The sequence below is a fragment of the Giraffa tippelskirchi genome, chromosome 9 (genome assembly GCF_054371585.1).
Source record: "Giraffa tippelskirchi isolate mGirTip1 chromosome 9, T2T-mGirTip1v1.2.pri, whole genome shotgun sequence".
NCBI lineage: Eukaryota > Metazoa > Chordata > Mammalia > Artiodactyla > Giraffidae > Giraffa > Giraffa tippelskirchi.
The window spans coordinates 142273747-142291805 of record NC_137283.1 but is presented as its reverse complement, the minus strand read 5'-3'; the positions used below and the strand labels follow the sequence as shown (position 1 = coordinate 142291805).

Below are 18059 nucleotides of genomic sequence, written 5' to 3'. Positions count from 1 at the left end.
TAAATTTGTCATTACAAAATAACATATCCTTGAGAATATACAAAACCAAAATGAATACAATTACTGAGATTTCTGAAATTCATCAATATTGTGGGAGATTTTAACAGCCCTTTTCAAATAACAGATTGACATGCCTCTTGAGCATATAGATGCTTTAAATAACATTAATAATAAACTTGACTTAAGTGCTATGTCTAGGATCCTGACTTTAGTAATTCAGAAATCCACATACTTCTCAAGAGCACATGGAATTTTAAAATAATTTAATATATGCTAGCCCATAAGCCAGGTTTCAAACTTTAAAGAATAATTGTTTTGAGGAGTGTTTTATATGACAATGAGGTAATTAAGATATAAATGAAAATAACTGTTAATTAATAAAAAGATAGTAAATATATCCTCTTGAATAAATCATGGATCAAAGAAGAAATCACAAAGGAAATTAGAAAATACTTAGTTGTAAGTATTAATGAAAATTGTGCAGAACTCAACTATCAGGATCCAGGGTAAACAAACTGAGTGACATTTATGGAACTGAATCATGAAGAAGAAAATAATGAAGTGAATACTTCATTTAAAAGTTTGAACAAAGAGATAATAGAATAATCCACAGAAATGTTACAACAGGTAATAGTATAGAGCAAAAATTAATTAAATGGGGTAAACAAAGATGCATCAAAGGAGTTTGAAAAAGTCAGTGTTTGAATCAATAAGGCTCATAAATTAAAACAAAATCCTGTGAGAAAATGAGAGAGTATGTAGAAATAACAGAAATATTGTAAATTAAAATGGAGATAAAACTATAGTTAAAAACTAAGAAACTGAAAGGTAAATGATATTAACTTACTTTAGGAAAATTGTGGAAACATGACAAAATGGACTGTTTCCTAGTAAAGCTTAACTGTATAAATCTGGCTTAAGGAGAATTAATAAGCATCCACATAGCCACAAGTATATTGAAGGAGTTGAATCTGTACTTGTATCTACTAAAAGAGGGAGGGAGAGAGAAAAAAATAAAAATTTGCCTCAGATAGCTTTGTAGGTGTTTCACCAAAAATAAAAAATAAAATGGTGTGAATTTCAAAATATTTCTACACAGACAATTGTCTGGTCGGCTCACAGATAAAGAGACCAGTGAAATTAAATAAGCCTACACACAGACTTATTATCTACGAAAAAAAAAAAAAATCCATAAGAGAGACGTGCTGTGCTGTGCTTAGCTGTGTCCAACTCTTCGTGATCCCATGGACTATAGCTAGCCCACCAGGCTCCCGTCTCCATGGGGATTCTCCAGGCAAGAATACTGCAGTGGGTTGCCATGCCCTTCTCCAGGGGATCTTCCCAACCAAGAGATCATCCCAATCAAGAGGTCGAATCTAGGTGTCCTACATTGCAGGTGGATTCTTTACTGTCTGAGACACCAGGGATGCCCAAGAAGACTGGAATGTGTAGCCTACCCATTCTCCAGGGGAACTTCCTGACCCAGGAATCAAACCAGGGTCTCCTGCTTTGCAGGAGGATTCTTTCTCAGCTGAGCTATCAAAGAAGCCCAAGAGAGAGATGAGGAAATGATAAATAAAATCATAAAAGAATCTAAACAAATGGTACTTGATGAAAAATAAATTTGAACTCCCCAATCACCCAATATATAAAGATCAATGTGAAGGAATAAGAAAACCTTGTTATGGCCATTGATAGAGAAAGATTTTTGTGAATGACATAAAATGATGCCTGACTGTATTAAAATTTAAAGTGCTTGTGGAACAAAAGAAAAAACATCTGAGTTACAGGGAAATAGGATATTTTCAATGTATGTAACTCTTCTGAGACTAGTAGAGATTACATCAGAGATATTTTAAAATCATTAAGCAAATTATGCAGCCTATAAATAGCAAGGTAAGCAAGTAATATTAAGGGAAAATTCATAGCAAGTAAAATCTGAAAGAAGAAATAAAAATATGAAATGAAATTTCAATAATAATCAGGAAAACACGGACTATAATAATGAGATACTTTTTATTAATATAGTCATGAAATTAATAGTCCAGTTTAACTGAAAGCTTTTTTATTAATGAGAATGTTAAATACTGTAATCACTTGGAAAGACAAATTTAAGGAATAGCTAGCATGTTTTGATACTAATACCCTTTCTATCTCTCTCATATATACTCAAGATTTTATGCATATTGAGATGTGTGAATTGTTTAAAGCAACACTGTAAAGCAAGAAATTGGAAAATATCTATTAATAAATGCTCACTGAAGGAGAAATAGATTTTGTATCCCTATAGTGTTAACAGCCAATGAACTAGAACTGCATGTATCAACATGGATAAATCACAGAAACATAAATTTGAGTGAAAAAGATAAAAGGACATGAAGAGAATAATATTATCTGTATGCAATCTAGCAGAAAAGGATTATATCTCATTAAAAAAATAGGTTTCTGTAGGAAGGTTAAAAATAATGTGTGTAAAATAATAAATATAAAATTCAGTGTAATGGTATCCTCATAATGTGGAAATAGGGTGATGGAGTGGCAGACAGTGAGGTTTGAATAGCCATTTGTAACGTCTTGATTCATAAGCTGAGGAGTGGTTATGCAGATGTTGATTATTTGATTCTATATGCCTTTGGGCACAATTGAGGTAATTTGTAATTTATTTTGAAAATCAGCTTCAGATTTTCCACTTTCAGTTATACGGGGAATTACTTGCCACTTTCATGAATCTAAATGAAAATAATGACATAAAAGTGTTTTTCTATGACGCTCAGCTGAATCTGGTTTCTGGTATTTAAAGGACAGAACTTAGATGACAGAAAGAAACATGATAAGGCTAGACGATACTTCTACTATATAACAGAAATAGCATATAACAAGATAGTCTGACTAAAAATATTTATCTTGCCCTAGAACAGTTTGATGTCCCATACAAGGTCCCTTCCTGTGTAGCCGCTCCCATCTCCCTTCTGCTAATTATAAGTATCCTCACTGTCAACGCTCAGAAACAGAAAGTTCTGGGGGAGATAACCTTAGATGTAAGGTTTTTTGTTTGTTTTTGGTCTTTCTGACCATTGACATCAGAAAGGCCTGTCTCTCCAGGGGCAGTGGCCTCCATATCTCTAGGGGACAATTCAGAAGATAATATCCAACTGCCATATGTTAAGCCAAGCATCTTTAGTGGAATATACACACATTTTGGTGAGTTTCTAGTTATTTAATATCATCACAGAAAAGAGGGATTTAGTAAATAGCCTTCATGCCTGCTCAGGAGGGCCTAAAGAGCCCCATAGAGAAAAGTCAGGTTTGCATATTGATTAAAACTGTTCTTCCTACCATGAAACAATATTGTTTGGTCAGTTGGTCACATCTGGGTTCTAATTCTGAATCCTTCACCTACAACCTCTGAAAACCTGAAAAACATCCTTGAACTATTGAGAATCAGTGTTCTGTTCATTTGTTAAACTGGAACAGTAATACTTAATTGATAAAACTGCTGTGAGAATTAATATGTAAAATTATGTATGTAATTAATATGTAAAATTTAAAACTATTGGTTATTTTTAATAATTCATAAAAATGTATACATAATCTCCAAGTTTGACCTTTCTTCTATAGATCTTTCTGATGCTCAAATATAACTTATTCCCTGAAATCTAAGGTTTCAGAAAAAAATAATGAAGAACGCTAGTTTTAAAAAAAACACAAAGTAGCAGTTCCAAATTGATACATTTTCAGTGTCTAATCTAGCAATTCCCATTGCTTCAACAGGGAAGGAGAATTCAGATCTAATGCAGAATTAGGCATTGTGTCTGTGTCTGCTGCAGATTCTGATTTTTCGTTGTTTGTTTTTTAGTTTGATGCAGCTCCTTATTAAAGGCAGATTAATTTTTTTTTATTGTAGTTATGAGGAATAGAGATGGAACAAATATTTCTGAGATCTTCAAATACAAAATAAAATTTTGCAAAAATCACAATATGTACACCATAGGCTTACTGTGCAACCGTACATTAAAGCTTGAGGGCTCAGTAGCTTAGTCATGTCAGACTATTTGAGACCCCATGGACTCTAGCCCGCCAGGCTTCTCTGTCCTTGGGATTATCCCGGCAAGAATACTGGAGGTGGTTGCCATTTCTTCCTCCAGGGGATCTTCTCAACCTATTGATGCAACCCTTAGCTCCTGCATTGGCCGGCAAATTCTTTACCACTGAGCCACCTAGGAAGCCCCGTACATTAAGGAGACCTAATTAAAAACATAGCAAGTGTGTCTTAAGTAAGTATATGCCATACAGTTGTTTCTTTGTTTTTTTAAGATATGGCAGATAAGGCACACCTGAACTCTGAGCTGTGAAGTAGGTGTCATTACTAGCCATGTTTAACAAACAAGCAAAGTCAGGTAGTTGTTATAATTTGTCCAGATAGCCAAGTCAATGACTGAGCTAGGATTTTAAGCCAGCTCCTTGCCTATTGAGCCCATGTTCTTATATTATGACCAGTACCCAGAAACCTGGGCTATTTTCCATTGGCCCTAAAAGGGCTATAACTTTCCATTCAAAGAATATTCTATAATGACAAACGATGGAAAGGCAATGCCGCCCTGAGGTCTCCGAACTGCAGCAGTAGCTATCAATCACACAGCAGATAAATAGATTTCAGAAGTTTTGTGTACAATATGTTCTTGAATTTGGGCTTAAGCTCAGGCTGATATATAGTATTTCACTGCTAATGTGATCTCTTTATAGAAGAGGGAACATTGCTTTACAAAATTGTGTTGCATAACTTGTTTGCTTCCTAGCAAAACAGTTTTTGAATTTCTGTATAATTTCTGTTAAATCTATTTTTAAAGTTGAAGCTTAGGTCAAGTGCAAATATGAATATAGATTTACCCAGCATGCATAATTTGCAGTCTGTGTGGAACTGACTCATATGTCTTCAGTATCCGGCAGTCACGTGAACAGCTCTCCTGCTAAGAGTGACCTATTCATCCTTCAAATAAACATCCACAAGAGGAAGAAAAACAGTATGTACAGTTCCAAAGAAGGGACAACATAAAATGCGTGAGCCAATGTGCTTGAGCCAATTCTGTCAACAATCTTTGGGATTAAAAGTTTCTCATTCAGAAATCTTGTGGAAATGCTGAGAAATTCTAAATGTAAGCAACCCAAAAATACTAGGATTATATTCCCTCTTAAAATAAAAGTGAATGACAAAATGAGTAAACAGTTTTCTTGAATATCTGCAGTATTATTTTGGAACTTGAATTATTCAAAAACACATAATGGTCTATATGACATAGAGATTTTTTTTTTTGTATTTCCCCTAGTTCAACTCAGAAAAATGTATTAATTTATTTCTCCCTTATACTTTATATTCTTCTCAATGTCATCTGTATCTGCAGAGATATATAGAAGGCAAAATGCTTCAGGTACTCTATATGTGTTTTTCTATGAGGGAAAAAATAAGCCATATTCACACCAATAATTTTTTAAATGCACATGTTATTCTCAGTAAAAATGAAGACTAATATCAACTATAGAATAAAACTGATTTTCTGGGAAGATTTTACATTTTTTAAATACAAAGTGACTAAAATAAGGAGGATGAACTAATGTTCTAAAAAATCAATCCACCTTTAAAATGATAAATGATTATTTTCCTGTTACATACTATATTTACAATAATTTTAGGATAAAATTTGAAAGAATGTTTGAAGAACTTCTGGGTATATAAATGGTCTATTCTAGATGTGAACATCCCTTCCATCTCATGGATTCCCATTTATGTGGGCTTTCGTAAAAGAAATGGAGAATTACACTACTTTTATTTGCAGCTTCTCTGATGGCCCAGCAGGTGAAGAATTCACCTGCAATGCAGGAGACACAGGAGACATGAGTTGGATCCCTGGGTCAAGATGATCCCCTACAGAAGAAAATGGCAACCCACTTCAGTGTTCTTGTTTGAAAAAATCCCATGGACAAAGGAGCCTGGAGAGCTACAATCCAAAGGGTTGCAAAAGGTTGGACGTGACTGAGGGACTAAGGGCACACACACACACTACTTTCTTGGTGTAAAGATAATGAAGAAAATGCATTAAATAGAAGACTCTGTAGTAACATGTAGTATTTAAAACAATGGGAAACAATCAAAGAGTTTAATAGTCTCTACACATTTGAAAGGTCATTTCTATGAATTTATCATTGCTATTGGGTGCTTATTTATATTAAGGTCATCTCATCTTACTAATGTAGAAAATATTAAGAATTAAAAAATGGAATTCCAGGCTATCATAGCAAGATTGTCTCCAATTCAGATCTCCTTCTGATCTAGAATTTCAGGGGAAATATATCACGTTTTTCCCTTTAATATTAACTTTTGAGGGGATGAAGACATTGTTTTATAAAAGTTCTCTGTGGAGAGGAGGGGCAGAGAAATAGAGAAATCTTTTCTAGATTAAAAGAGACTAAACAGACAAAATAATAAAATTGTATACATGTAGTAAATTAAGTTTTCTTAGTGTAAGCATTTTTTTTTTTTTAGCATTTTATTTTTTCATATTTATTTATTTAGGCTGTGCCGTGTGGCATCTGGGATCTTAAATCCTTGACCAGGGATCAAACTGGTGCCTATGCATTGGGAGCATCAAGCCTTAACCACTGGACTGTCAGGGAAGTCCCTAGCATTCTGACCTGGCTATAATATCTGAATGCATAAGGAGTGGCTTTATCAGGCAGAAGGGATTTGGTCAATTTGTTGTTGTCAAACTTATATGGTGGGTAGCGCACAATATGAACTGTGCATATGGAAAACATACTGGTGGACAAAGGACAGGATACTTATAAAACAAAACACCTGGTCCTTTACCAAAGGACCTTTACCCATTTGAGAAAGACTGCTCTATCTTTCCATGAGCCCTAGAATAGTTCAAATACTATTTCTGGAACAGACAGTAACCTGAGGCCAATCTGTTCATGTGCAATCAAAATCAAAATGAAAATGAATGTCTCAGGAACAAAACTAAGGTGGTATCTGTTTAGGTTCCTGGGGTCAGCCCTGGCCAGGCCAGCAGAAGTGAGAATGTGTCAAAGAAAACTGGCCCATGGTTCAAGGGGTAGGGCCCTCTTGTCCTTCCCACCTCCCTTTCCATCCTTGTTCGGTTTGTGGCTAGAGCTATAAGGAGGGAATTTTGGCCATTCATGTCCTGTGAGCTTCATCACAAGTCTGCTTGTACTTTCCCATCTCTTGCAGAGGCGAGTAGTCTCAGACTCAGGCCTGGGCTCTTCCCTACTCTAAGGTACAATGGCTGGACCTTCCTAAACAGCTTGAGGTCTTAAAACTATTTCCTTTCTCACTAATACCACAGAACATTGTCGGGGACCTTAAGGGGAGAAAAGTCTTAACCAAAGGGAAAGTGAGTGCCACAAATGGTAAGTACAAATTTGCTCTGGTAGTTATTTTCTGAGTGCTGAACCAGGACAGCCAGCTGGTCTGAACCAACGTATCGACCAACATGTGGCACCCAAGATCTACAGGTCCACTGGCTCCCTCAGTGAAAGGCAAGGTCAGCTCCAACAAAAAAAAATTAGAAAACATGTTAACAATACATTACTAACATTAACATAATAATATAAAATGTTAAAATACAATACCAATTGAAAGGCTTCAAAAACAGAGAAAATGAGGAAAGATGATCGTTCAGTCTGCTCTACCAACTGAGGTGCAGACTGAGCTGGGAAGAGAAGTGATGGTAGAACCCAGCAATGTTAAGCTAACATACCTCACACAGCAGCTTAGAGAAGCTGAGGAAGATTAGGAAAAAAGTTGGATGAAATACAGGCTACGGTTCTCACTCAAATTATTTATTTGTCAGGAAAAAGGGCCCAGGCTGCATCCCACCCCCCTTTCCCCAAGCTACCTCCCTGAATCAATGGGCAGTATTCAAAGAAATCAGAAGTGAGAATGTGTAAAAGAAAACTGTATGCAACTGGGGAAGAACAGTCATTCATTTCCTAGACATGACACTATAATCATATATGCTTACCAGTGAGATAGCAGGGCTGGTGAGAGTGGTGGATGAACTAGAACAGGGGAAACAGGACAGGCCCTTTTTTTCTCACAGGTTGGGCTCAGAGAAGGGTTGGAATAAAGAGGTATTTAGAGAGATGAGAGGAGAGGTAGGGGGTAAAGGAAGGTCAAGGGCTGAGTTCACCCAGATTACATAGCATTATAGAAAGAACCAGGGCAGCTGCTTGAGTTCTCAGGCTGGATAGGGAGCTGAGGACTCTGTACCTGGAGAGAGGAGAATTCCAGGGCTTCTCTTTCAACCTGTGATTAGATGCAAAAGCCCCCCACTTACTTTGGAGAATTCAGAACAGTCTGAAGGCAGGAGGGTGTGGTGACAGACCTACTGCCCCAGCCCGGGCTGTTTCTCTGCACTCATTCCCAAAGGCCCTGCTTAAGAGAAGTATAGAAATACAGAGTCTTGGGACTCTGTCCCTGCTCCCCAGGTCCAAGAGAGGGAGTAGAGACAAGGCTTGAAGACCCCGGGTACAAAAGTGAACATCAGTGTGGCCCTGTGTAACATTACTTTGGGAGAGGGAAAAAGGTGCCTGCCCCAAAAGAGTTGCCTTCCTTCACTTGGAAGGTAGTTGGGCCTTTGCTAGCAGCAAAAACCACAATGGAAAGGGTTCACAGTAATGATCTGCAGGACAGGCCTTATTCCTAGAAAGAGAAAAAGCCTCAGCTGGTATGGCGCAATCTTGGGTGGGATGACAGATGGCAGTGGGCAGACCACTCCGGTAGACGACACTCCTGCCTCAGTTCTCAGTGGTTCTGCTGACTCCAGACGTTCCCCCATGGCTGGGAATCAGGGAAGAAAGCGTGCTGTGTTTCACACGATCAGACACTGTTCGCCATTGGCACCTGGTGGGCCCGATAGATTTAGGGCGTCCAGGTCAAAGTTGAGGCCAGGAGGCATCTCCCCAGCAAGCTCTTTTGGAGGATGGCCCAAATCTTGTAGCTGGAAAATAAAGGAAGAGGAACATTTTTAAAGTTAAATCACATTTCTTATATACTTCAAATTAAAGATTCTTTTCTAAACTTTATTATGAATCTAAAATGGAAAAATAAAACATGATAGTAGTGATAATTTAGTATACTACATTATATTTTTAAAAATATTAGAAATGCTTAAAATATAAAAACTTGCATTAGTTAATAATTATGCAACTTGTTCCTAAATATAACTGAATAAAATTAATGCTATGGAATGGACACACACACTCACAAATATGTATGTGTATGTATTATTACCTATCTATCTTACTATATATTATCTATTAATATGTACCTTTTTGGGATGTTGAGTCATTTGCATAATACTAAAATAAGTAAATCAAAAGACTGTGCAAGAATGAGATGAAATTTCTGTCTGCAGATTTCAATCCAGATGTGGAATACTTGCAGAAACATTCTGGTCACAACCCTACTGAACACGATGAACTGCTTCTTAGATTTCACCTTTGTCTGCAATGTTCATGTTGCACGAGAATCCCAAACCTTTTGCTGACTTTTGAAATCCAGTGTCTTACATTCCATGGGCATATTTCAAGTTTTAACTTTAACAAACCAATATTTTAGCCAATTATTTTATAATTGATTTTATCTTTTAATGTTTGATCTAGGTGGATGATATTTTCTATTCAAACATGGCTTGCAAATAGTTTTCTTCATCCCTTGCTTTTATTCAATTTATGACTACTTATTTCATTTCTGAAGTCTTTTACGTCTGACCCTACATGACAATTTTATAACCATTTTACTGACTCAAGACAAACTTTTTTAAAAAATTGACAACTGTAAAGAAAATGAAGTTGAAAATGAGAGACAAAGTAAGAATACTGTGTAGAAAGTCAAGATAAACAATTAAAGAACGATGTTATGGAAGAGTTAAAAATGCAGGCAGACAGGAAAATGAAGTCATATTTATAAATTAGAAGGAAATTCCTTGAAGGAGAAATTATGTTCCTGTTTCACACCTCTACATATTTACTCTTGGATCTTTAACTGTTTTTTTCTTCAAAAATCATATGACAATAGTCTTTTCTTACTCTCAAAGCAACTGACCTTTATCTGCTCTTCTCTGAGCAGAGGCAGGGAATTGTCTTCCCCCTTATATATTTTTCCTAACCTTTAATTTGGCATAAATGTGTTGCTTTTGTAATGACTCTTTTGACTTGTGGTAAGCTTCTTTTTGTGGTAGACTCAGAAATTCAGTGCCATGACCCAGTTTAGAAGTGTGTATGTGTCAGTATTGTCTTTCTTTCTGAAACCCTGTTATAGTATATACACCCTGGAGGAGGGCATGGTGACCCACTCCAGAATCTTGCCTGGAGAATCCCATGGGCAGAGGAACCTGGCGGTCCATGAGGTCACAAAGAGTTAGCCACGACTGAAGCAACTGAGCATGCGTCCATAATAGATACATACCTCCAGAGCAACACAGATGCCTAAAAGAAAAGATTTATGAATTATGACTTTTTGGACAGAAGAAAACAATAATCTTTCAGATACAACCTAAATATTTCAACAAAGATGGAAATTAGATACCTAGAAATAGGATAGGTCGTTTATATTAAATTCATTTTGAGAAAAATCAAGCAACTGCACTTGTGTTTTTAACTATAATCATTATTAAAATGTCTTTTTTGTATTTTTTAAGATAACTGTTAAGTAAAATTGAAACTCATGTGAAAAGTAAAACGAAACGGCAAAGAGTAAAATAGCAAACAACAGCAAATAGTAAAAACAATACCACAGAGAAGATAGACATGAACAAATGTTTTGAAATATATAAAATGACAAACAATGCACATTAGTTAGGACTCATGGTGGTATCCATGGCTTTACAATTGAGCTTAAAAATCAAAGTCCAACAATGGATTTCTTACGAGAAATGTGTAAGAAAATGAGAAAAAGTTGAGAGTGAAAACATGAACTAAGATAAATTAGGATAAGGATAAATGAAAAGCCAAGAGGCAATTTATATTTCTTAAATTTTGAGACAGCAATCTCTTTGTGAAAAGAGTAATTTGTGGAACAATTCATAGTCATGGATTTTTAGCTTTTGTCAACAGAGCATCAAACATACAAAATAAAATCTGTTCAGTTATAGACACTGTGTCAGGGTACAATTTTCATATGTTCTAACATTCATAACTGACTAGGCTAATAAGTATTATTTACAATATTATTAATGGGGCTGTATTAAAAATATGTATTTATTCATTTAAATATTTACTGAGTGTTTACCATGTATCAGACACTATCCATATGCAGAGGATAGAACAGAAAAATTTATGCCTTCATGTCACTTCTTGTCTGTATTCTATTTAGGAAGATGGATGCTGGTGGCAAAGGCCAGATGCAAGCCCAAGCTTCCTCCACTTATTGGCTCGGTCAATCTTATTCAAGTTCATCATCTGTTTTATTTAGTTTTCTCATCTGAAGTGTAGGTTATTTTGATGATTAAGTATGTTTTTAAAATTAAATATGTCAATAAACGTAGAGCACGTAGATCAATGTCTAGCACATTGCAAGTCCTGTGTAAAGGTTGGCTACCACCCTCTTCTTATAAAATTCCCATAAATTGTTCGTACTTTAGGATGGAAATTGAACCTTGAAAGTAAAATAACATAAAAATCCATAATTCATGATTTTGTCACAATGTACTTAAACTAGAAATTAATAAAACACAATTTCCAACAAATATTTATAACTGACTACTTATTAGAGATTTTAAGATGCTTCTTTTTTCAAATATTTTTATTATTTCTTCTCAGAGACACTTGTGTTGCTTAGTAGACGTTTCTATGCTCTGTTGTCCATAATTTTTTTACATTTCCATTATTTTAATATGTGCCTATTTTCTCTGCTTGCATTACTAATAAGATTTTTGGCAATGTCTGCTATGTTATTTATTGCTTCCCATATTTCTTTTAAATGAAACATTGCATTTGAGATTCCTTTCACTTTTTCCATGTTTCTACATTTTTCATTTATCTTTAGCTAGTCGACTCTTTACCTAAATTTGCTTATCTAGGGATCTCTCTCTCTGTTTCACAGTACGTGGATATTCACAATTTATTTTTGATGTCAGTTCATCATATTTTTAAAGATTCTTATAAAAAATAACTTAGGTAGCTATTTAAACTCTTCTGAATCTTCCACAATATAGTTTTCTTATTTTGCAGTATGTTTGCTTATTTTGCAGCACTTGGCAGTACTTTTCATGCCAAGTATTGTTATACACATATTCTTGAGTGAGTTTGTTTCAAAAACATCACTTGAAGTTGGAGGTTGGAGGCAAGGTATTAACTTCTGTCAGAATGGCAGCATTCTTTTATGATGGGTTAAGATTGGACACAAAATTATCTTTGTCCAATTGGCTCTGGTGATAACAAAAGCTTTATTATTCTTCACAAAATTATAAAATTATCTATACCCTATTACAATCGATGGATGCAGAATACCCCAATAGTTACATAGGCCAAATATTTTGCAGGTACTCCACTATAGCTATGGTGACTTGCAGTTCCAGATTCCTAGTGACACTAGAGGCTGACCTCCTTCCTGAATACCCTGTAGCACAATAAATGATTTCTTTGATAGTGTTATCAAAAATCCAAAGGGTAAATCACAGGGAAAATACAAAGGTACAGTTGAAGCATAAATATATCACGTGAGTGGTTTTCCCATCTTCTTTACTAGAAATTATCTACACCATTATTTTGGGAATTGAAATTGATATTTACCGAAAGTTGAATATTTGAAAATTAGGAAAGAAGGAACTATTAGTCAATTTATGACAACATAAAATAAAGCTTTAATTGGCAATTGAATGTTAGTCTGTACCCAGTACTCTCCTAATGACTAAATAGTAAAATTTGTTGCCAACAATTTGCCGGTGAAGAAACTGAGATACAAGCATGCAATTTAAATTGCCAAATACACCACATAGTACATGTCAGAGACGGTAGCTAAATGCATGTTGTCCGCTATAGGTTCTGTGTTGTTACTCTAATAGAGGCTTGTATGAAATATTTCAGCCTGGTCTGATGAGAAAACAAATTCACCAGAATCAGCTAATCAAAATCATTGAACAGTTTTCCAAAATGGCTTAACCGTTTTACAGTCCTACCAATAGAACACAGGAATTTCATATCTTCATACCTTTGTCAACATTTGTTATTTTCTGTTTTCCTGTTAGTTTATTTTTTTAATACGTGCTATCCTAATGGCTGTGAGGTGATATCTCACTGTGGATTTGATTTGCGTTTCCCTAATGTTTAGTGATGTTGAGCATCTCTTTTTGGGTTTATTGACCATTTATATAAATTGCTTGGAGAAATATCTCTTAAAATCAGTTGCCATTTTTAGTCAGCTCTTTTTTTTTTTTTAATCATCAGTAAAACATTTGCTTAAAATAAATTTTTAATATCAGTTTCTTAAAAAAAAATGTGGACATTTGTCTTTATGTTCCTAAAGCTTAATTTTGAAATATTTTGTTAGTTGTGATGGTTATATAGCTCAAAGGACAAAATACCTGTAGAGCAATTTTCTTTGTTAGTGTTATATTTGTAGCCATATTAACAAGTTCCTTTATTGATAAACTGAAATTTTTATTTGGCCTTACAAGCAGAATCTTCAGTTCAGTTCAGTCGTTCAGTCATGTCTGACTCTTTGCGACCCCATGGATTGCAGCATGCCAGGCCTCCCTGTCCATCATCAACTCCTGGAGTTTACACAAACTCATGTCCATTGAGTCAGTGATGCCATCCAACCATCTCATCCTCTGTTGTCCCCTTCTCCTCCTGCCTTCAATCTTTCCCAGCATCAGGGTCTTTTCAAATAAGTCAGCTCTTCTCATCAGGTGGCCAAAGTATTGGAGTTTCAGCTTCAACATCAGTCCTTCCAATGAATATTCAGGACTGATTTCTTTTAGGATGGACTGGTTTGATCTCCCTGCAGTCCAAGGGACTCTCAAGAGTCTTCTCCAACACAACAGTTCAAAAGCATCAATTCTTCAGTGCTCAGCTTTCTTTATAGTCCAACTCTCACATCCACACATGACTACTGGAAACACCATAGCCTTGACTAAGGACCTTTGTTGACAAAGTAATTTCTCTGCTTTTTAATATGGTGTCTAGGTTGGTCATAACTTTTCTTCCAAGGAGTAAGCATCTTTTAATTTCATGGCTGCAATCACCACCTGCAGTGATTTTGGAGGCCCCCCAAATAAAGTCTCCCACTATTTCTCTTGTTTCCCTATCTATTTCCCATGAAGTGATGGGACCAGATGCCATGATCTTAGTTTTCTGAATTTTCAGCTTTAAGCCAGCTTTTTCACTCTCCTCTTTCACTTTAATCAAGAGGCTCCTCAGTTCTTCGCTTTCTGCCATAAGGGTGGTGTTATCTGCATATCTGAGATTATTGATATTTCTCCCAGCAATCTTGATTCCAGCTTGTGCTTCATCTAGCCCAGCATTTCCCATGGTGTACTCTGCATGTAAGTTAAATACGCAGGGTGACAATATACAGCTTTGACATACTCCTTTTCCTATTTAGAATCAGTCTGTTGTTCTATGTCTAGTTCTAACTGTTGTTCCTGACCTGCATACAGATTTCTCAAGAAGCAGCTCAGGTGGTCTGGTATTCCAGAATCTTACTAGAAAATTATCAGTTTTACCTAGTTTTCTAGGTAGCAGTGAGTTGTACCACAAGAAATGTCACATGTACCATTTTCTTGCTCTCTTAAAATTTCAGTATAGATATTATCTTTGCTTACGGGTTCTTGATAGGAGTATTTTTAAATAATGTACTGATTTTTCCAAGCTACAATTAGACAATATAATTAATAGTTTAGTTGATTTTGAGAACTGTTCCATCAATTTCATCCCACTCTCCCTCCTAAAAAATAAAGATGAAAATATGGTGTTAGGATTTAGGATTGGAAATGTCAATATGTTTGAAAATAACATCTCTTGAGTCCATGGGCATGTTAATTTATTCAACTTTGAATTCCCACTGTTTCATCACTTTGTTATTTCCTTTCCTTTTAGGAATTTTTTCAGCATCACCGTGAATCTGGTATAGTAAAACACGACCCCCTTCCAACCTACACTCACATGTATTGAGAAATCCTTGGAAGAGTTGATTCTGCCCCAAAACTTAGATAAAATTGTCCTTTGTTTGGCAGACCTTTCCTTTATTTTTACTTAGCTTTTCTGTATTTGACATGAAAGTAATACAACCTCATGCGATGGGTGAAGCTAGGGAAGAGGAGCCAAGGAGGCTGATGCAGTCTCTTTTGAGTCTCACCTGCAGATATTTTCCCAGGTTAGAAAGAGTCTTCCTGACTCATACTCCATTTAGCCATTGTGTTTGGAATGTGGATTCAAGATGACACCATAACTGGCAACTACCAATTCTCAGACTTCTCCCCAACCTGGGAGTGAGGTGCCACAGTCTGTGCTTCCACAAGCCCCTTGAGTTGAATGGATACACATTAACATCTGAGAATCTATGGAAAGTCCAAGTCACTAGGGCTAAGCCTCTCATAGGGATTTGAGGTTATGTAATTAGAATAATGGGCTTCTCTAGTGGCTCAGATGGTAAAGAATCTCCCTGCAATAAGGGAATGGCAACCCTCTCCAGTATTCTTGCCTGGAGAATTCCGTGGACAGAGGAGCCTGGTGGGCTACAGTCCATGGAGTTACAAAGAGTCAGGCAAGACTGGGCACATTTCACACACACAGTTGGAGTAATAGCCAGAGTGATTTGTTTTCCAGAGTTGTTGCTGTAGGATAAATAGTTTCTGTGTCAATTCTTGGCAGTAGCAGTTAGTTTGAAATCCAGATTGTTTTTAGAAGTTCAAATTATAACCATTTTTTGGTCTTCCTTTCAGGTTCAATATATCCTCATTACTTGTTAATTCCATATTCATGAATTTGTCTCCTTGCTACTATTTATTTGTAACTCCAAAATCATTTTTTAAAATAATAACAGATGCATGCATAGTGGCAAAAATTTGAGTTGCCCAACATTCCCAGCTGAGGTCAAACACAGATGCTCTGCCTTCTCTTCTCGTTGCAGCTCTCATACTATAAACAAGTGTCCTTTCATGGTCTATTTGATGATGTGTGTTTTTGCATTTGGGGATTTTTTTTGTTGATGATTTTGCTGCTTAAATGATCCTTAAGCATAAGGCTAAAATGCTGTATTTTGTTCCTAGGAAAAAGAAGGCAAGAAAGAATAGATTTATAGAGAAAAATATGTGTGTTCAATAAGCTTCATTCAGGCATGACTTTTAGTAAATTTGACTGTGAGTTCAGTGTTACTGAATCAGCAATATACATTAAGATTGGATAATAAAAATATGTGATTGGAGGCTCCAGGAACCTAATCCTGTATTTTCATTAGAGCAATGGTTCAGTATTCACTAATTCATTGTTCACAACTTTATAGAATGAAACTGCCTTGAATAATGGGAATCAATGCTCCATGATTTCTCATTATCAGTTACCTACCAAATTACAAAAATAACTCCATTTAGTGTTGGCTTAATAGTGTATTGTTTGCTATTGGCTTAATCTTGTACTGCCCAAATCTTTTTAAGGTTGAGTTAAAGTCTGACTTTCAAATGCTTCCTGGACGATCCTTAATGGCTTGTTCAAATCCTGTTTTCTTTTTCTTCTGGTGATTGTATAATTCAGGACAAGTTTCATGTTCAAAAAAATTTGATTCCAGAAGCACCCAAACATGTATCTATTATTTGATAAAGAGGAACATATTCTAATTCTGATCCTTGAGGCACATGGAACAGATGCAATCTACCCTATTAAAACATGCTTTAGTTATACTGGAAATTTTATAGCTAAAAATGTTAAGGAAACAGATTGGAAGAAAAGAAGACTCTGCAAAATCATCTAAGCCTAAGACACATATTAACCTTAATGAGTTTTAGAGACAGGCCAGTGACCATCCCCTGGCTATTTTTACACCCGTGGATTGTTTAACTCTATTAGGCAATATAAAATACTAAGATGTAGATTGTATTACAAGACTCTTTATAAGCTATATGATTTTTAATTTTTTTCTTATTTGCTGTTAAATGTAATTGCATTCTACAGTGTAATCCTTGGGGCTCTTCTTGAGTTTTTTTTTTTTTTTTTAATTTGAATATATCTCTCATCAGCTTGAGATGGATTTAGATGTGGAGTGAAGAAATAAAGAGCCAATATATGTATTCACTTGAAATTAGGAATTTTGAATTAGCAAAAGCAAATTGCCAGAATAATAGACACTGTTTACACCATTTACTTATATAGCTGTAATTTAATAAAAACTCATGTTTGTTAATTATTGAACTTATAATGATAACTAAACTTTCAAACAAACGTTCAAGGGTGAATCAACAAATGCCAATTTTTTCCTTCTCAGGAGTATCCTATGGGCAGCAAAGCAATTTAGATAGCCCACGCATGAAACCTGTGGTATTTTCATTTTATTTTATTTAGGTATAAATTTCTTTGTGAATCTTAGGTGAATTATTTTTAATGATAAAGCGGAAACATTTTATAATTTTTTTATTTGTAAATGGTTCATAGATTAAATATTCAATTAGAATTTAAGATGATTTATATTTTAACTTCAGAATTTCCTTTGTCTTTTATGATTTTGTGTATTTTATGAATTTAACTTCATGTAGATGCCTAAGTCATTTATGATAGTTTGCTGGAATATTTACTGTGTCTGTTACAAGAAAGATCTTTAAGAATGACTAAATCCCATAATGCAATATCAAAGTTTTAAAACTTAGGGAAATGGCAATTCATTAATGTTACATCAGTATTAAAGGCAATTCTTATTTCATAACAGAAGTAAAATCTCATAATGAACTCAATGAGAATAATGATGAGAAGGCTTTTTAAAAATGTTATTCTAATATGTTTTAATCAATTAATTATTAGTCTTTTTTTTTTTTAACAAGAACTCCAAAAAT

General features: G+C 35.2%; 1 long non-coding RNA gene across 1 annotated transcript; it reads right to left on the bottom strand.

The window, feature by feature from the left end:
* Window positions 1-6839: 6839 nt before the first annotated feature.
* On the bottom strand, window positions 6840-10376 carry LOC145520817 (uncharacterized). Its single transcript, XR_014064846.1, has 2 exons — window positions 9348-10376; window positions 6840-9017 (listed from the first exon to the last, which is right to left on the bottom strand). It is a non-coding gene; the product is annotated as an uncharacterized LOC145520817 (long non-coding RNA).
* Window positions 10377-18059: the final 7683 nt, after the last annotated feature.